The sequence below is a fragment of the Rhinatrema bivittatum genome, chromosome 8 (genome assembly GCF_901001135.1).
Source record: "Rhinatrema bivittatum chromosome 8, aRhiBiv1.1, whole genome shotgun sequence".
NCBI classification, from domain to species: domain Eukaryota; kingdom Metazoa; phylum Chordata; class Amphibia; order Gymnophiona; family Rhinatrematidae; genus Rhinatrema; species Rhinatrema bivittatum.
In genome coordinates this window covers 4310972-4332671 of record NC_042622.1, presented here as the reverse complement: position 1 = coordinate 4332671, position 21700 = coordinate 4310972, and the positions used below count along the sequence as shown (strand labels likewise).

Below are 21700 nucleotides of genomic sequence, written 5' to 3'. Positions count from 1 at the left end.
GCACTGAAACACTTTTAGCTACTCTGGTTGATAAAATCCATCATGGTTTCGACAATGGAACCTCTTTTATCTTGATTCTCTTAGACATCTCTGCTGCATTTGACTCAGTCGACCATAAGTTACTACTCTATAGATTACTAGAGTTTGGTATAAATGGTAATGTACTGAAATGGTTTCAGTCTTTTCTTTCTAATCGTTCCTTCAAGGTATCATACAATAACAATACTTCGGATCTCTCACCTCTCCCACTAGGTGTCCCTCAAGGTTCATCCCTTTCTCCTACCCTTTTCAACATTTACATGTTTCCATTATGTCACTATCTGAATAAATTAGGCCTCTCATACTTCCTTTATGCGGATTATTCCAAATGTTGTTACCTATTAAAGATAACATCAACAGTACATTGTCACAATGGGAACTATATCTTATTTGATATTAACTATCTTATCTCAAATGGCACTATCACTCAATCATAACAAAACAGAGTTTCTTCTTCTCTCCAAGAAGTTATCACCACTACCTATAGATCCATCAGTATTCCCTAATTATAGAATATCCACGTCAGTTAGGGACCTTGGAATTACCTTAGATAAAGACCTTAATTTCAAAGTTCACATCAAAAATCTAATTAAAGAAGATTTTTATAAACTTCAAATTCTGAGAAAACTGAAGCCTTTACTGCACCCTGACTTTAGAACAGTACTGCAATCCTTAATTTTTGCAAAATTGGACTATTGCAACTACATCTTAATAGGATTGCCTGCTTCCACAATTAAACCTCTTCAACTGCCACTAGATCCTTATCAAATTGTAGAAAATTTGAACACATCACTCCAATCTTGCACCAATTACATTGGCTTCCCATCACTTTTAGATCGCAGTATAAGATAATTATGCTTATTCATAAAGCTTATTCATTGATTATAGTGGTTACAAAAACCACTATATCAATGTATTTCTACTAGAAAGCTTCATTCAACAGACACTGGGTTACTCACTATTCCCACCAGCAAAAAAATTCTCAAAACAGCTACTATAAACCGGGCCCCTTCTATAATTGGTCCTACTCTATGGAACTCCCTACCATCGCCACTAAGGACCGACCCTTCTACACCTACCTTTAGAAAAAACCTCAAAACCTGGCTTTTTATCAAAGCTTTCCCCCAACAAATACAATAGATTACGTCCCCTTATCTATGGTTTTTTCCTTTTATTTTTGCGATATATTGAAATTTGTGTGACAATGATAGGTTATTGCTTTATATAGATCTATTTTTAATCTATAGGTTGTTTTTTATTTTGTTGGGTTTTTTTTAAACGATGTTTCTTAGTTCTATACAGTATGTTTTTGAACTGTTTTACTGTATTATGTCCTCAATAGTATTTGATGACAATTTGTTTCAGTGTAAACTGATGTGATATTTTGAATTGAATGTCGGTATAAAAAAGCAAATAAATAAATAAATAAAGACTTATATGATGCCACCAATTGGTGTCAGACCCAGAGAGAAGGCCCATTGCTTAGTCAGAGGGAATATATCATCACCAAGGAAGAGGCCAATGGTTTGTTCTAACTGTACTATGCAGTTATGATGTAAACCGATATGATGTAACTACTAATACTGGTATAAAAAAGCTATAAATAAATAAATAAAGTTGCATTGCTATACAACCTACTGTCACCAACAGAGTGAAGACATAGCAACAGCACCTCTAGCCAAGTATTTTTATACCTATTCTACCGGATAGGGTATGGAGGTGAACACTAGCCAGACAGTGGCCATCTCACATACATGCCCATTTCTCCTTCTTGGGAAGACAACAGGAGCAAAATGTGAAGCTCCACATTAAGGAGTTTCCTGTTTTGCTCTTGCTGTCTTCCTTGGGAGCATACAATGAGCTTTCTGTTTAATGGCTTAGGCCATATGGTCTTGCATATGAGACATGTACCTAGTTGCATTGGCCAATGGCATTCTAGCATGTAAGGTCATGTGGGCCCCAAATCTTTTATCTTGTGAACCCTTCAGATAAAAACCACACAATGAAATGACACAACCAGATAGTTAAGTTTCAAAACATGTGACCAGTTTATTAAACAAGTGTAGTCTTCAGAATCAAAGCAAATCCCCGTCTTTGGTAATCACATTCCTCAAGGGCAAGACATCAAATAGCACATGTCATTGTAACTGAGATGACTAGCAGATTTAGTGAAGAACTGTACATACGTAGTTACAAATGGTAACATGACATACAGTATTAGCATCTTGTCCTCTTACAAAATCATGATTACAGCAAAGAACATAGAAAGTGGACATGGCAACCCAATAGCTACAGTACAGCTCTAATGTTAGAGCTAATACCAGCACAACTAGGTGATGGCAAGTAGAAGGCCCAGAAAATCCATGTTGAAAGAGTGCACTCAAAGGTGGGGGACAACCTAAGGGACACAACAGCAAAGTTCAAGTAGGAGGTACCAGGATCAGGACTGGAGAGCACAGCATGGAGGCAGCAGGACCAGGAGATGACACAGTAGCTTGAAGGCAGATAAACCAGGAGATGACACAGCAGCTTGGAGGCAGCAGCCCCAGGAAATGACACAGCAGTATGGAGGTAGCAGGATGAGAAGAGATACCAGCAGCAGGACCATGACTGGAGACCACATCAAGGAAGCAAGACTACGGGCAGAGCATAGAGGAGGGCATAAGAAAGAAGAAGCAGGAGAACACATGATGACAGTAGACCATCCCCATCAGCAAGCTGCCATAGGAACTCTGTAGTCAGGATGGGCCCAGTAGTCTTCTTCCATCTAGCCGGCACAAGAACTCTGTAGTGAGAACCAGCCTGGCTTGTTTGGACAAGTCATCTTTGAGTAAAATATGAAACCCTTTAAAACGATTACTACTTCGGGGGGGGGTGACCTCATGGCCCTTTTCCTCTCCTCTATTTTTGGCTGGTTGGGGTGGCATTTGTTTGGAGGGCCTACCCCTTGGTCATCCCGATAGCCCTGGACTGCTGCATGGAGTAGACACCTGGGAGGATGGGAATGCCACTGGTGGAGGCTCTGGCAATCTTTGAAAGAGTTGCGTTACAGCAGATGTCAGGTTGTTGGCAGCGATGGCAATGGTGGAAAGGTTCTGCATTAGGCAGCTGTTTGCGCCTGCAAGGCATTGGTAGTCCTGATGTAGGCCCTCCTCAAACGCACCAGCTCTGCCTGTATATGGTGTAGTTGGAGACCATGCCTTCTTTTGAAGCAGTCAATGGTTTTGTGAACTTGCTGCTGCTCCTCTGCTGCTGGTGCTGATGGTGCTGCAGGAGGAGGCTGACACTCTGTTTGCGGAATCAACATTGACATGTCCAGGCTGGTGGGCTGATCAGACTGGGTGTCAGTAAGATATATCTGGGGAATGGATGTGCTGGAGCGAGGTGGAGATTGGGCAGCTTGATCCCATGGCATTAGGCTGGAGAGTGTAAGGTTCATGTATACTTGCAGGGGAGAACCAAGGGGTGAAAGCAGTTGTTGCTCTTCTGGTGGCTGCTGCTGGAGCTGCTCCTCCTCTTCCTCACTTCACTATGCCTGTGCATCCAATTGGAGGATTGCAGTATGAGCTGCTGTTGCTGCACTGCTGGTTGAGGGGGCTTGATGGCTGGGACCAGCATTTCCTGGGTGAGAGCCATGGAAACAAAGAACTAAAAAATGAAATTTCAGACCTATTAGTAAAAATTTGTAACCTGTCATTAAAATCATCCATTGTACCTGAAGACTGGAGAATAGCTAATGTAACCCCAATATTTAAAAAGGGCTCCAGGGGCGATCCGGGAAACTACAGACCGGTTAGCCTGACTTCAGTGCCAGGAAAAATAGTGGAAAGTGTTCTAAACATCAAAATCACAGAACATATAGAAAGACATGGTTTAATGGAACAAAGTCAGCATGGCTTTACCCAAAGCAAGTCTTGCCTCACAAATCTGCTTCACTTTTTTGAAGGAGTTAATAAACATGTGGATAAAGGTGAACCTGTAGATGTAGTGTACTTGGATTTTCAGAAGGCATTTGACAAAGTTCCTCATGAGAGGCTTCTAGGAAAAATAAAAACTGGCTAAAAGATGGGAAACAGAGAGTAGGATTAAATGGACAATTTTCTCAGTGGAAGGGTGTGGGCAGTGGAGTGCCTCAGGGATCTGTATTGGGACCCTTACTTTTCAATATATTTATAAATGATCTGGAAAGAAATATGAGGAGTGAGGTAATCAAATTTGCAGATGATACAAAATTGTTCAGAGTAGTTAAATCACAAGCAGATTGTGATAAATTGCAGGAAGACCTTGTGAGGCTGGAAAATTGGGCATCAAAATGGCAGATGAAATTTAATGTGGACAAGTGCAAGGTGATGCATATAGGGAAAAATAACCCATGCTATAGTTACACAATGTTAGGTTCCATATTAGGTGCTACTACCCAAGAAAGAGATCCAGACGTCATAGTGGATAACACATTGAAATCGTCGGTTCAGTGTGCTGCAGCAGTCAAAAAAGCAAACAGAATGTTGGGAATTATTAGAAAGGGAATGGTGAATAAAACGGAAAATGTCATGTCGTCTCTGTATCGCTCCATGGTGAGACCTCACCTTGAATACTTTGTACAATTCTGGTCGCCGCATCTCAAAAAAGATATAATTGCAATGGAGAAGGTACAGAGAAGGGCGACCAAAATGATAAAGGGAATGGAACAGCTCCCCTATGAGGAAAGACTAAAGAGGTTAGGACTTTTCAGCTTGGAGAAGAGACGGCTAAGGGGGGGTATGATAAAGGTGTTTAAAATCATGAGAGGTCTAGAACGGGTAGATGTGAATCGGTTTTTTACTCTTTCGGATAATAAGAAAACTAGGGAGCACTCCATGAAGTTAGCATGTGGCACATTTAAAACTAATCGGAGAAAGTTCTTTTTCATTCAACGCACAATTAAACTCTGGAATTTGTTGCCAGAAGATGTGGTTAGTGCAGTTAGTTAGCTGTGTTTAAAAAAGGACTGGATAAGTCCTTGGAGGAGAAGTCCATTACCTGCTATTAATGAAGTTGACTTAGATAATAACGACCACTATTACTAGCAACGGTAACATGGAATAGACTTAGTTTTTGGGTACTTGCCAGGTTCTTATGGCCTGGATTGGCCACTGTTGGAGAAAGGATGCTGGGCTTGATGGACCCTTGGTCTGACCCAGTATGGCATGTTCTTATGTTCTTATGACCTAAGTATAAATGCTAAGAAGTGCACATTTAATATTTGGCATAAAATGTGCACTTTGCAACAATCCATCTATCAACATGAGCGTCTTACGCCATAATATGTGTATAGCTGTAGCGGACAGCAGAGTTGCTTACCTGTAACAGATGTTCTCCCAGGACAGCAGGATGTTAGTCTTCACTTATGGGTGACATCATCAGATGGAGCTCTGCCAAGGAATACTTTTGTCAAAGTTTCTAGAACTTTGACTGGCACACTGAGCATGCCCAGCATGCCACCTACCCTGTGGCCACCAGGAGTCCCCCTTAAGTCTCGTTTGTAGCAAAAAGTACAAGCGAAAAATAAAATAATAAAACGTTATCGAATCCATCTCTGCTGGGTGGCGGGTGGGTTTTGTGAGGACTAATATCCTGCTGTCCTGGAAGAACACCTGTTACAGGTAAGCAACTCTGCTTTCTCCCAGGACAAGTAGGATTGTAGTCCTCACATATGGGTGAATAGCAAGCTACAGACTGAGTCATATGAATAAGGCCAACCAGCACACAACATGTGCAACAGCCACAACTGGGGTGCTGTTGGCAAGGATGAGGCAGCCTGAAATTCACAGCGGGTCGAGGTAGGACGAGTTGGGTTTCTACACTGGGAATAAATTCCTCAGGACAGACTGGCCAAAGACAGAGTCTTGTCATCCAGCCTTGTCTAGACAATAGTGAGCTGCGAAGGTGTGGAGAGAGCTCCATGTCGCAGCCCTGCAGAAGTCGGCAATCAGTACTGAACGGTTGTGTGCTACTGACGTTGCCATTGCCCTGAGTGCGCTTTTACTCGTCGAACTTCCTGTGGGTAGTAGTGCGTTCTAAATAAAATGCTAGCGCACACTTACAGTCTAAGGTGTGTAGAGCTCGCTCACCCGGATGAGCGTGAAGCCTTGGAGAGAAAGTGGGCAAGACTGTGGACTGATTTGAGTGAAAATCTGTTACCACCTTAGGAAGGAATTTAGGGTGAGTTCGGAGAACCACCCGGTCATGGAGGAACCTTGTGTAAGATGAGTAGGTCACAAGGGCCTGTAACTCACTTACCCTGCAAGCAGATGTGATTGCTACTAGGAAAATTACTTTCCATGTAAGATATCGGAGTTTGCAGGAGTGCAGTGGCTCAAAAGGAGAACGCATGAGCCGTGCAAGTACCACGTTGAGGTCCCATGCCACAACCGGTGGTCATAGAGGTGGCTTAAGCTGTATTAATCCTCTCATAAATCGACTCACATGGGGTTGAGCCGTTATTGGCACATCCCTTACTCCTTGAAGGTAAGCAGAGCTGGCACTGACGTGTACTCGTATGGAGGAAGTCTGTAGTCCAGATTCCGAAAGGTGCCAGAGATAATCCAAGAGTGCTGGTGTGGGGCAAGAAAAGGGGTTAATGTCCTTTTGTGTGCACCACCCTGTAAACCTTTTCCATTTAGAGCGGTAAGATTTCCGCGTGGAAGGCTTACATGAAGCTACAAGGACTTGAGAGATGCTAATAGAAAGGTTGAGGGGTTGTAGTATCAACCTTGCAACATCCAGGCTGTCAGTGATAGGGTCTGGAGGTTCGGATGGTGTAACTTGTCGTGATTCTGTGTTATGAGGTTGGGCACTATGCCCAGACGAATGGGCTCCTAGACAGAGAGATCGAGAAGTATGGGAAACCAGACTTGGCATGGCCAATACGGGGCTATGAGTATCATTAAGCCTCGGTTCTGTTGTAGCTTCACGAGTCTTGCTGATTAGCGAAATCAGAGGGTACGCATACAGCAGGCCTGTGTTCCAGGGGCGGGCGAAGGCATCCATGGTTGGTGCTCTTCAGTCCCTGTGTAGGGAGCAGTAGTGTTCCACTTTGCGGTTCTGTTCAGACGCAAAGAGGTTGATGGTCGGTTGATCCCATCAGTGGAAGATTCTGCTCGCAACAGAGGGATCCAGAGACCGCTCATGAGGATGGAAACTTCGGCTGAGGCGGTCTGCTACTGATTCTGTGTGCCTGCCATATAAGTGGCTCGCAGTTGTATTGAGAGCGACAGGGCCCAGGCCCAAATCTGTGCCGCCTCTTGGCAAAGTAGATAAGATCCTGTGCCCCCCTGTTTTTTCAGGTACCACATTGCTACTTGATTGTCTGTTTGAATCAAGACTATCCTGTTGGATAGGCAGTCCCTGAATGCATAAAGGGTGTACCGCATCGCCCGAAGCTCCAGGAAGTTGATCTGACAAATTGCTTCGGTTTTTGTCCAAGTCCCTTGGGTTTGAAGGCCTTCGACATGGGCTCCCCAACCTAGGTTGGGGGCATCCGTGGTTAAGGTCACCTGAGGAGCTGGTTGCTGGAAGGGAAGACCTGTTTGTAAGTTGGCATTGTGCGTCCACTAAGTAAGGGACAAACAAAGTTGACTGTTTATGTGGACAAGGGACATAAGCGGCTGAGTGGCTTGATGCCACTGAGACTTTAAAGTCCATTGTGTCAGTCTCATTGCTAAGCGTGCCATTGGGGTGACATGCACTGTTGATGCCATGTGGCCAAGCAACTTGAGAAGCTGGCAAGCCGAGGCTGTTTTTCGAGTGTGGATAGAGCTGGCAAGGCTGGACAGTGTGGTTCCACGGTCGTCGGGTAAGAACCCTTTGGCTACTGTGGTGTCTAGGTCTAATCCTATAAAGGAGAGATGGTGAGATGGTGTCAAGTGGGATTTCGGGTAGTCGATCAGAAATCCCAGTGAGCGCAGGAGCCGTATAGTGAGATCGAAGGAGTCGAGGCCCCTTGTTTGGACTGGCTTTTTATGCGCCAGTCATCCAGATATGGAAAGACGTGTATGCCCTTGCGCCGTAAATGTGCAGCCATTACTGCCAGGCACTTCGTGAACACTCGGGGCACCAAGGCGAGGCCAAATGGCAGTACTCTGTATTGATAATGCCTGTGACCCACCATGAATCGCAGGTACTTGTGATGAGGAGGGAAGATTGCAAAATGGGCATATGCATCCTGAAGGTCCAGAGAGCAGAGCCAATCCCTTTGATGCAGCAGAGGTAGCATGGTGGAAAGGTATCTGGAAAGGCTTTATGAAAGCCTTTCCAGATACCAACTGAACCTACTTTCAACTTAAGCAGCTAAGACCTACATCAGGGTAATCAACAACCTTTGACAACTCCATAATGTTCTTTCTCTTTTTTTAAATTGGCAGGTATTATTACCTTGGTTATTTCTTTTTATCTCATTGTTAATTTCTCTTTCGCCTTCTCTACATTCCAAGTTGCATTATGTCCCTGTTTTATTGAAACTGCTATTTTCCTCTTCTATCACAGGTTAATGTTTTAAGTATTTATCCTTTTGTCACTCCCTGTTTATTGTAAACCGGCATGATGCGACTCCCATCGCGAATACCGGTATATAAGAAATTCAAATAAATAAATAAATAATAAATGGTGCCCAGGGACATCATCCTGAACCGCTCCTTGCAAAGAAACTTGTTTAAGGCACGGAGGTCCAGAATAGACCGAAGGCTGCTGGTCTTTTCTGGAATTAGGAAATACCTGGAGTAGAATCCTTTCCCCTGCTGGGTCAAGGAAACCGGTTGTACGGCCCTGGCATACAAAAGGGTTGAGAGTTCTGACTCGAGAAGTGTTATGTGATCGTCCCGGCTCCACGCTAGACTGAGTGGCGAGTACAGGGGTATAGTTGAAAAATTTAGACTGTAGTCGTGGGTTATGATGGACAGTACCCATTGGTCTGTGGTAATTGGGTGCCAATTGGTTGCAAAGTAGCAAAGGCAGTCTCCCACTGGGATCAAGGGGAGATAGCTGCTGCTCTCTAGAAAGGAGTCAAAATCCAGTCGCAGGACCAGCTTGTGGAGCTGGCTGCGTTCTAGGTGTCCTCGCTTGGCGTGCATGTCCTCTCTGAGGGGCTCGAGCTGGTCGAGCATGGGATGCAGGAGGATAATACCTACAAGGTCTATAAAATTGTTTTCTGGTGTCCCTGTGCAGAGCCCTGCGGGCTACAGAGGGTACCTCTGAGGTGACAGTTGAAAGTTGACGCAGGGTCTCATGATGGTCCTTTAACTGGGCTACTGCGTCTTGGATCTTATCCCCAAATAGGTTTTCTCCTGCACAGAGGAGATATGCAAGTCTGTCCTGCACCTGTGAGCGTAACTCTGAGGTCTTGAGCCAGGCCCAACACCTAGCACTAATGCCCGCTGCTGAGACTCTAGATACCATCTCAAAATAGTCGTAAGCAGCTCTGACCTCGTGTTTACCTGCTTCCAATCCTTTTTCTAGGATGAAGGTCAAGGTCTCTTGCTGTTGTTGTGGTAAGGTCTCTGCAAATTCCTGGACATGTTTTCAGAGATTTCTGTTATATTGGGTCGTGTATAACTGATATGCTGCTATTCGCGTTATCAACATGGACCCTTGAAAGAGTCTAGGTCCTAATGCATCTAATGCCTTCTCTTCCTTACCAGGAGGAGCAGAGGAGTGTGGACAGGATATTTTAGCCTTCTTTTTGGCTGATTCCACCACTAAGAATGGTGAGGCAGCTGGCTCTTTTGAAAGCCTGGGGCTTGTTGAACCAGGTACTTTAAAATCATCGGCTCAGTGTGCTGCAGCAGTCAAAAAAGCAAATAGAATGTTAGGAATTATTAGGAAGGGAATGGTTAATAGAACGGAAAATGTCATAATGCCTCTGTATCGCTCCATGGTGAGACTGCACCTTGAATACTGTGTACAATTCTGGTCGCCGCATCTCAAAAAAGATATAGTTGCGATGGAGAAGGTACAGAGAAGGGCAACCAAAATGTTAAAGGGGATGGAACAGCTCCCCTATGAGGAAAGGCTGAAGAGGTTAGGGCTGTTCAGCTTGGAGAAGAGACGGCTGAGGGAGGATATGATAGAGGTCTTTAAGATCATGAGAGGTCATGAATGAGTAGATGTGACTCGGTTATTTACACTTTCGAATAATAGAAGGACTAGGGGGCATTCCATGAAGTTAGCAAGTAGCACATTTAAGACTAATCGGAGAAAATTCTTTTTCACTCACCGCACAATAAAGCTCTGGAATTTGTTGCCAGAGGATGTGGTTAGTGCAGTTAGTGTAGCTGGGTTCAAAAAAGGTTTGGATAAGTTCTTGGAGGAGAAGTCCATTAATGGCTATTAATCAAGTTTACTTAGGGAATAGCCACTGCTATTAATTGCATCAGTAGCATAGGCTCTTCTTAGTGTTTGGATAATTGCCAGGTTCTTGTGGCCTGGTTTGGCCTCTGTTGGAAACAGGATGCTGGGCTTGATGGACCCTTGGTCTGACCCAAATGGCAATTTCTTACGTTCTTATGTTCTTAGTGAAAAATATCACATCGATTTACATTCAACAAGAAAGATAGCAATGGTGCTTTACAAGTGCAATTGTAGAGAATACAAGATGATATTAAAGATATTAAAGATATATTAAAGATATTAAATATATTAAGATATTATATATTATATATTAAATATTAAATATATTAAGATATTAAATATATTAATATCTTAAATATATTAAATATATTAAGATATTAAGATATTAAATATATTAAGATATTAAATATATTAAGATATTAAAGATGATATTAAAGATATTAAAGATATATGATATTAAAGAATACAAGATGATATTAAAGTTCAAGGTTCTTATTGAAAATATTGTTTTTTACGTTACGTTATGCTTTACACTCCTTGTTATTTGTAAACCGGGTTGATGTGATGCCTATCATGAAACTCGGTATAACAAAAACAATAAATAAATAAAATAAATAAATAAACAAACTAGTACTCGAGTATTAAATAAACTAATATTGTAGTAATCCAAGGGTATGATAGTTATAGAAATCAAGGATATTAAACATACAAGTAATCAAAGTAGGTTAAGAAAACTTAGTCAGTTAGGTGGGAGAGATAGCAAAATAGTCAATTAGCTTAAACAGGATGCTGGGCTTGACCCAGCATGGCAATTTCTTATGTTCTTATGTTCTTAAATATATTTTCAATTAATTTATCAAAACAGCATGCCAAATACAAAATGTATACAATATATTTTCATTTTGTGTATCAAAACATATCAAATATATAATTATGCAACCAATATTAAATCAATTAATAATCCCATTACCAAAAAATAAAATCAATCTCAATCATACACACATATTTGAAGTACTTCCCCATATACCATACATCACCTACACCAAGGGCCGGATTTTTAAACATACACGCACGAGGTACATTTGTGCACGCATGTTATAAAATCCGGGGTCGGCGCGCGCAAGATGCACTAATGTGCACCCCTTTGTGCGCGCCAGGCCCTAGGAGAGCCCCAATGGCTAGCCTCGGAGAGAACTTTCCTTCGCCCCCCCCCCCCCCCCCACCTTTCCCTCGCTTCCCCTATCTAACCCGCCCTCCAGCCCTACCTAAATCCCCCCTCACCTCTATTTTGTAAGTTACGCCTGCCAACTTGCACGCGCCAGCCGGCTGCCAGCGCACGATCCCCCGGCACGGCCGCTGTGCCGGAGGCCTCTGTCCCGCCCCGCCCCCTTCACAAAGCCCCGGGACATACGTGCGCCCCAGGGCCTATGCAAAATAGGCTCGGCGCGCATAACCCTTTTAAAATCCGCCCCCAAAAGTACAACAACCCTTAAAATCTCACAAATAACTTGATAGTGAATTGAGAAAACCTTATTTTAACCAAGAGGCAACATCTAATGATGATTCAACAGCTGCTAATGCTGATTTTCAATTCAGATAACACCAACTATGCGTCATTCTTTGTTTTCAATTGTTTGAATTTTCAAATGCAAATCAGATTGGATGCTCAAAAAAACATATTTCCACGACGCATCAGTTCCACACTTATTAAATCCTGTTAGCCACTTTTTTTCTAACAGTTAAACATTCGCAGATTGTGATTTTGGGTCACTCCCGTCACAGTTCTTAAACGAAACATGGTCCATGTCAGGGGACCATGTAAACCATTACAAGCTTGGAAATATCTGATGATACATCTGAGAAACTATAAATAAAAATCTCTTTAAGTCTGAAGACAATGGACATTTGAGATTTTTCTGCCCTACTGCATTTTGTTTTCAGACAGTCTATGGTGGGGGCATTCACCTTACTCTATTTAAATGTTGTTTTGACATGATGTTTTGGTAAACAAATTGCAAATATATTTAAAATAAAACACTAAAATATATTTTGAAAGGTATTATTCATTGGAAGATATTAATACATTTACATCCCTAGTTCTGCAAAATAAAGAAAAGTCTTAACAATCAATCTCTATCCAGATCCAAAACCAGAGTCACAATGTAGTAGATTTAGTCAAAGCCTTGCTCAATTTTTACAAACACGCTGTTAAAGCTAGGTTATCATCAGAGATTGAAGATAATCCTTCCAAGTCTTTCTTCTTAAACGGAGGAAGATAAGGGCCGGATTTTAAAAAGGTTACGCACGCCGGGCCTATTTTAAAAAGGCCCGGCGACGCACATAAATCTTATCCAACCTTTGTATTAAATTTTGCAGAGGTGATGTGTTAGCTTTCCTCCAATAATATGCTATTTCCCCTCTTGCTGCCAAGATTACTTGATGTGAAAAGGATATGACATCAGTATCGATTTCTGAAACTTGGATATTTAAAAGAAAGAACAATGGATCTTTAGGGATCAATTTCCCTACAATATTAAATATTAGCTGAACAACTAAGTCCCAAACTAGAACAATCTTAGGGCAATCCCACCACATATGCATGAAGGTGCTTGTCATGCCACAGTCTCACCAACAAGACTCACCTAACCAGGGTATAGCAAATATAACTTAGCTGGAGATAGATACCAATGATATAACAACTTATATCCATTTTCAACTATCAAGCTGAAATTGAGCTTCGTTTTGTAAGCGCAAAACATAGTTCCCACTTCTTTGCTCCCAGAACACATTGCAGATCCTTCTCCCAGCTTATAATATTTTATTTAACAGTTAACAGCCGGTTTGACTTAAGATCTCTATTTAATAGACTATAAATTCTGGAAATCCTCCTCAACGCAATATCCCTCAAAGAGGGATTCCCCCTTTTATAGAGCCGCCATTACTTTCTTCTGTTGAGAGAAAATGGCTCACTTGCAAATAGAAATAATAATCCATAGGCGCCAAGTTAAACCTATGCATCACCTCTTTGAATTCTTTCGGCCATTTCCTGTTCCAGATTTGCTCTAATCTACAGCATCCCTTCCCCTCCTATCGCCTTGCCATCATTTTGGAGTACCCCAGGATGAATTCTTTATTAAAGAAAATAGGAGAACTATAAAAGTGATTCCTGTCCCCTACCAAACTACTCCTCCATTTATCCCAAACCTTTAAAGTAAGGATTATAGTTGGAGAGATGTCATCAGGCAACATCCGCGCCTTATTTGGTGGCCACACCAAAGTATCCGGGAAAATACCTCCCAACACAGATCTTTCCAGTACAATCCACCTTTTCCCCTCCCCCCTCCTGTGCCAATCGAGTACTGCTCTAATCTGTCACGCTGCATAATAACATAATAAACAGAGAACGCCCAACCCACCCCTATCCTTGGACAAATACATAACTTTACTGCTTACTCTCAGGGGCCTTCTCTTTCAAATAAAATGAAAGAGTTTATGTTTTCATAACGTGATGCATGCATCCGAAACAAAAAATTGACAGAGCTTGAAACAAATAACTAATTCTAGGCAGAACATTCAGAATATCTGGCTGATATTCTGCCCAAAAAAACAGAAAAAACAAAAGAGCTAAGCGAAGCCAAGGAACAATCAACTCGCAAAAAGGGGGAGCTAATTAACTATAGAAAGAATTTTTGCTCTGTTTTAATCCTTATTCATTAATGTAAACAATTTCTTATTATTATTGGTTTTTATTTTTTATTATTATTATTATTTTTTATTTTGTATTTTTTTATTTAAATTATATTTTATCTTATTAAGACTTAAAGATTAATTGGAGACGCATAAGTACACATTGCTTGACAGACCCCATCAGAGATGGAAAAGCAACTGCATCAGCAAGCCAGACGGCGTCTCTTAATGTTATATAAAGAGCGCCCGGACTTCCCAATCATTTGCAGTTACTCTTAAGTGTTATAGTTTTGAAAGACCAACCGGACTTATTGAAAAAGTCTCATATAAAGGCAAAGTCTATAAACACCGGTCTTGCTGAATTTCAAAAGATGCAGTAACTTCGTTGCAGAAGACGGAATAACAAGCTAAAACTGCGGCTAAAGTCCGGGCGCTCTTTATATAACATTAAGAGACTCCGTCTGGCTTGCTGATGCAGTTGCTTTTCCATCTCTGATGGGGTCTGTCAAGCAATGCGTACTTATGCGTCTCCAATTAATCTTTAAGTCTTAATAAGATAAAATATAATTTAAATAAAAAAATACAAAATAAAAAATAATAATAATAAAAAATAAAAACCAATAATAATAAGAAATTGTTTACATTAATGAATAAGGATTAAAACAGAGCAAAAATTATTTCTATAGTTAATTAGCTCCCCCTTTTTGCGAGTTGATATTCTGCCCAACCAGGATAAGTTACCCCTTTTCCACCTTTGAAGATACTCCATAATCTTTTTCCAGACCTCTTCATAATTAAGAGTGAAAAGATTATCTAATTTAGCACCTATTTTCAGCCCTAAATACTTCACCTCAGAGGTCATAATTTTGAAAGGGAATCTCTTCTTAATCTCCGCTACTTGTTCCTCTGGTAGAGAAATGTTCAAAAACTCAGATTTTTCAGCATTTAATTTATAGCCAGATACACTGCTAAAACTTGCCAGTACTTCTACCAAAGTGATCAAAGAGGTCTCAGGATATGCTACAGTAAAAAGAACATCATCGGCAAACATGGAAAGCGTATATTCTTGATCACCTACTCAAACCCTTTGGATATCCTTATAGCTTTGGATTTTAACTGCCAATGACTAGATTTTATTTATTTATTTAAAAGCTTTTGTGGACCAGTATTTGTGTGAACATATCGGTTTACATGGAACTTGAAACAGTAGTACATTGAACAGGGTGCAATAAACTGGGAGGGGGGGGGAGAAAATCAACCAAGTCAGATAGGAACATTGCAGATATAACTTGATAACAAGTTGATAATTAGATAAATTGAAAAAGTAGCGGGGATAGGGGATATCCATGTCTCATGCCTCTTTCTATAAGAAAAGCCCTCGAAAACCCTCCATTGACCTTTATTCTAGCGCTGGGACTACTATACAGCTTCCTGATCCACTTAGAAAATTTCCCTCCCATTTCCATTTTTTTGAAAACAGAGAACCGCCCAAATGTACCAAATCAAATGCCTTTTCAGCATCTACTGTAAGCAAAGCCATCGGGATATGGATTTTCTGGGCTCACCATCACCCTCTTCACACTGTCTGTGGCAAATCTGCCCGGCTCAAACCCTGTTTGGTCTGGATGTATCAGTGCACTTGCCACCTCATCTAGCCGTTTAGCTAGAATGTTTGCCAATATTTTAAAATCCAGATTGATAAGGGAAATGGGCTGGTAAGAACCACGCAGGGTCGCATCCCTCCCAGGCTTTGCCAACACGTAATACCCGCCTTACTAGCATCCTGCGCTATAAAACCATCAGATAGCAAATCATTAAAGGCTGCAGCCAGAGGTCGCACTACAACCGAGTTCAGCTGTCTATAAAAACCTGCAGAAAACCCATCAATGTCCGGGGGCTTACCCATTTTCAGCTCTTTGATCACTTGTGTAACTTCACATAACCCCCATTCTAAAGAGCCTCCATTGGCTACCTATACACTTTAGAATAATATACAAGGCCATTCTTACCACATACAAAAACATCAACCAACTGGCTCCCATTGACCTACAGATCCCTCTCCGACTACACAATTCGTCAAGACCGACAAGAGATGCATACAGGGGATCGCTACAGGTACCTCCGTCCAAATCCACCAGACACTGCACACTAAGAGACCGGGCTTTCTCTACAGCCATTCCACCTTTATGGAACTCCATCCCCTCAAATCTCAGAACAGAACCATGCATCTCAACTTTCAAAAAAAGACTAAAGACCTGGATATTCACACAAGCTTTCCCGGACGCCAATTGATAGAACACCTCCAAGCCACCCCTTATCTCCAACTATACCATGGTTAACTAATCTCCAACATGGTTAACTAATCTCCAACTCGGTTAACTAATCTCCAAATACACCATGGTCATCCTTATCTTCTATCGTTTACCTGTGTGAATTTAATAACCTTTCCTTTCTCTTCCTTCTCAGCCAAGTTCTTATCACCCTGTTATATGTAACTGCCTTTTCAACACCATTGTTATAGTTATGTTTACTATGCACCCCTGTTTTATGTGAACCAGCACGATGTGACTGCTGTCTCGAATGCCGGTATATAAAAATCTGAAATAAATAAATAAATAAATAAATAATATTCTGAAATTTTCTTATTGAGTCAGTCCTGTTGTGTTTGATTTACTCTAGGTAAAGTTATCCCACCTAAATACTCATCTATACTGCCCTGACCATTATCTGTACATTTGGAGTATAGATCTAGGTAAAACTGAGAAAAACGGGCTCCGATGTCCTCGCTATCAGACACCATCACACCAGTTCTACCTTTAATTTTGAGAATCTGATTTTGTGTTGCCCTAGTTCGAAGCCGCCTTGCCAGTAGTCTGCAAGCCTTATCATCACCTTCAAACAATTCCTGTTTAACCTTATCTAGTTGAAAGGCGATTACCCCCACATCTAGATTCCTCAGTTTGGCCCTCAGTTTTTCCAGCTGAGTCCCAATCTTAGAGTCAACATTTCTTTTATGATATATCTCTAATTTCCCAATCTTTTCCAGCAAATCCTCTTTCTGCCTCTCCCTATTCTTTTTTAAATAGGACGCCCTAGCAATTAGTTTACTCCTAGCTACTGCTTTAAGACAGTCCCATAGAGTGCCAGCCGACACTTCCCCATTTTCATTTTCTTCAAGATAGGCCCTCATTTCATACCTCAGTTGCTCACTAAAGGCGGGATCATCCAATACATTTTCATTTAATCTCCAAAATGTTTTCCCAATATGTTCCCCCAACTCCGTTAAAAGTCAACCATACACCTGCATTATCTGACCTTGTAATTGGTTCGATATCAGTTTTCCCCACCCTGTTCACCACAGCCTTAGCAACCAGAAAGAAATCCATCCAAGAATAAATCTTATGAGCATTAGAGAAGAAGGAATTGTTCTTCTCAGAGGGGTGAAAAAGAGCAGTAGGCTTCAGGAACTCAAGTGAGTGCAACCACTATTTAGTCACCATCTTGAAATCCACCTTACTCACCCCATCTTAATAAAATTAGTCTTTTCTGACATCCAGGACCTGCACAGGAGGCTTGAAAATAAAATGAGAAGTTTGGGAACGAGTGCCAAGGTGATGGCCTGGATAGCAAACTGGTTGAAGGACAGAAGACAATGCGTGATGGTAAATGGAACTTTCTCTGAAGAGAGAGCGGTTTTAAGTGGTGTACCGCAAGGATTGGTGTTGGGACCGGTCCAGTTCAATATCTTTGTGAGCGACATTGCGGACGGGATAGAAGGTAAGGTTTGTCTTTTTGCGGATGATACTAAGATCTGCAAAAGAGCGGACACACCGGAAGGAGTGGAGAGAATGAGATAGGATTTAAGGAAGCTGGAAGAGTGGTCGAAGATATGGCAGCTGAGATTCAATGCCAAGAAGTGCAAAGTCATGCATATGGGGAGTGGAAATCCGAATGAACTGTATTCAATGGGGGGTGAAGGGCTGATGTGCACGGAGCAGGAGAGAGACCTTGGGGTGATAGTGTCTAATGATATGAAGTCTGCGAAACAATGCCACAAGGCGATAGCAAAAGCCAGAAGAATGATGGGCTGCATAGAGAGAGGAATATCGAGTAAGAAAAGGGAAGTGATTATCCCCTTGTACAGGTCCTTGGTGAGGCCTCACCTGGAGCACTGTGTTCAGTTCTGGAGACCGTATCTCTGAAGGGACAGAGACAGGATGGAGGCGGTCCAGAGAAGGGCGACTAAAAGGTGGAGGGTCTTCATCAAATGACTTATTTATTTATTTAACACTTTTTTATACCGACCTTCATAGTAATAACCATATCGGATCGGTTTACATAGAACAAGGGTATAACTGAAGCAATAACTAAAGTAATTAACAATAGAGGTGAATAAGGCAAAGTTACATTTAACAAGGAGTAAAAAACTTGGAAGCTTAAATAGCTGGAAAGGAGGTAAAGGCAGGAAGTAATTGTGACTTATGAGGAGAGATTGAAGAATCTAAATGTGTACACCCTGGAGGAAAGGAGGAGCAGGGGTGATATGATACAGATCTTCAGATACTTGAATGTCAGGAAGTATTTCTTCACGGAAAGGATGGTGGATGCCTGGAATGCCCTTCCGGAGTGGTGAAGACCAAAGCTGTGAAGGATTTCAAAGGGGCATGGGATAAACACTGTGGATGTGAGGATGTGAATGAAAAGAGGCATGGGGGTGGCTTGCGGGAGTGACAGCTACTACCTGGTGATTAATACCCTTATTCAATAAACATACACACGGTTAATGCAACTCCAACATTGCTCTAGGCTTCAACAGCAAGAGGAAATGTGGGAAAAAGGATTTGCATTCACAAACAAGCGTGGGAGTAGCTGGCTTGTTGCAGCGGTTACTACCCCAAACCAAATAAGCCTGATACTTCACTTTGAATACATATATAGCACAGTTCACTGCTTCAATGGCAGGGGTAACGAAGAAAAGAGGATTTACATTCAGACAACAACCAACAAGGACTAAATTGCATAGGCTGGGTAAACAAATAAGCATGGGAGTAGCTTGCTTATTGCGGCAGTTACTACCCCTAACCAATTAGGCTTGATACTTCACTTTGATGAGGCTCCAGCACTGCTCTCTACATCAATGGCGGGGGTGCAAGGAAATTAGAACCAAAACGTTACCAATAAGGGCCCTGAACTCAGAAGTCAGAGTAACAGATAAGTATGAGAAAAATAAGTGTGAAAGCTTGCTGGGCAGACTGGATGGGCTGTTTGGTCTTCTTCTGCCGTCATTTCTATGTTTGTCTTTGAATTAATCACTACACCCTATGCTCTTAATATTGAACCACACCATTCTGTGATTATTTGATCCCAGGTGATCCACTACTATGAAATCAAAAACATTCTCCCCATTTATAAGCACTATGTCCAGAATCAACCATCCTGTGTAGGTTCTATTACCAAATATCAAACAAGTTCTTCCTGCAGACAATCCAAAACTTATCTGCTTCTAGAAGACACTGCAGCCAAGATGTCCCAATCAACATCTGGCAGAATGAAGTCAACAGCAATAGTACTGCCTCTTTTATAGCAATTTTATGAATGTCTTCAATTAAATCTCTTATCCACTTCTTCTGCCTGCAGAAGTCTGCACATCACACCAATATAAAAGGATATTCCATTCCTTCTTTCCAAGTTAACCCCACAGTGCCTCCCCCTTACCTTGTAAACCATTCAGTTTAATATATATTTTATATATAGCAATCTATGGATAGATATTTAAATGCAATAAAATGTGCAAGCCTATGAAATTGTTTTTCTTTCTGTTGTACGCTGATTAGAGAGTCATTGCACAAATTTCGTGGGTTATAAATATTACATCTATGCAGGGTTCTAGTAGCTTGATAGATCCTGGGGAAAAATGGAATCTTCCTTGGTATCACAAGCTAAGATTCCAGTGCACATGTATGCATTGTTTCATAAGTTCCAACCTCCACTTGGTCCCTGTACTTTTATCACTCACCCTCAATCTTTCCCTACCTTGGTCACTAACCCAAAGGGAAATGCAATGCATGGAACAGCCTCCCAGCACAAATGGTGCAAGATAAAAAGAGTTAACAGAATTAAAAAAAGCATAGTAGTATAGATGATCCTTAGTTTAAAGGAATTGAAGGTAAAGCCAGAGATCAAGTGTGGTTTACAGTAATACCTCAGACAAGGAAATTGGGGAGACTAAATAGTTGTTACAGTCTCTTCTGTCATATTCTGTTTCTATGGTGATTCTTATTGATCCTGTGTTCTTCCCTAAGGTCTCTGGTATTTAGCACTCTGCTCTCTGAAATGAATCAACAAGGAAGGACGTTATAACAAGTATTACACAAAAGTACCATGAAACAGCAAAAAACAAATGTTGCTAAGAATGTTTTTGCTATTCGGTGGTACTTTTACCTAACACTTGTTTATAACTTTCTTGCTTATTCGTTTACTATGTGAAGCTAGTTGTTTTACCAACTTTGTTTTTGATTAGCACGGGTTTGAATAAAATTAATTTCATGTACCTAAAAATTGTGTTTCCAGTCTTTGGAGTTATATTGCCCAAGATGTCACGTAATTTGTTCCCTTAGGGCCTTATTCAAAAAGGACTTTTCCCAATTCAGTGCCTATGGAAAAAATATGTTTATTGAATAAGGCTTTTAAGGCCAGATGTACAACAGGGTTTTTCCTATTTTGCATTTTTGTGAAAATGCTTAGTATATCTAGCCATTAGTATCCTTGGGAAGGTCTGATTTTACAATATCACCGCACCTGATTTCATGTAATTTAATCTCTGCAGTTGAAGATTACTCTTCTACCGATGCCTCACTTTCGTGTCAGTTTCCTCCCAGTTTCCGCTTTGCGCCAACTGCCTGGACTAGGCACCAAGAATGGCCGGCGATGCTGGCACACACAAACAGAACCAGTTCTTTGGCGACCCAGGGATTCTGTGAGATGCAGGGAGATACTTTCTTGCTCTGTTCGGCTTTGACTGTCACTGAGGGTCTCCACACGACTCAAAGGCACACAAAGGGATTTTGTCCAGCTCAGAGGAACGTCAAGGGGGTCAACCCGGTTCCGAATTAGACCAAGAGACTCAACTTGGCTTCGGATGACACCAAGAGGCTCCCCACGCCGCCGGATCACGTCAAGAGGCTCCTTTCTGGTAATCCTGAGAGGTTCTTTCCTGTTCAGCGCAATCCCAAGAGGCTCTTTCCTGATTAGAGATATCCCAAGTGGTTCTTTTCTATTTAGGGGAATATTAAGGGGCTTTTCCCGGCTCAGGGAAATATTAAGCGACTGTTTTCTGCCCAAAGAAACTGCAAGAGGCTCTTTCCTAGAGAGGGAAACCCCAAGAGTCGCTTTCCTATTTAAGGAGACGGCGAGGGAGTCTTTCCTGCGCAGGGAGATGGTACTGTCGTGCGACTCTGTCCGGGAGTTGACGGGCTTCAGCGGGAGGCAGCCAGGGGCAGCACAGGGCCGCTCCCAGCTCCTCACCCGGGCCAAACCCAGGGGCTCCTTCCTGCAGCGAGGCACACTCAGGGGCTCGGCCCTGGTCCGGCTG

The 21700-nt window shown here is 41.8% G+C and overlaps 1 protein-coding gene across 4 annotated transcripts in view; it reads right to left on the bottom strand.

The window, feature by feature from the left end:
- The window catches only part of RAD21L1 (RAD21 cohesin complex component like 1), a 775557-nt gene extending 754521 nt beyond the window's left edge, over positions 1–21036 (bottom strand). For all 4 annotated transcript variants that reach the window (XM_029611932.1, XM_029611931.1, XM_029611933.1 and 1 more), the window contains exon 1: positions 20908–21036. The gene's annotated coding sequence lies outside the window, so the exon portion shown is untranslated. The remainder of the gene's footprint in view (positions 1–20907) is intronic.
- Between the last annotated feature and the right edge of the window lie 664 nt (positions 21037–21700).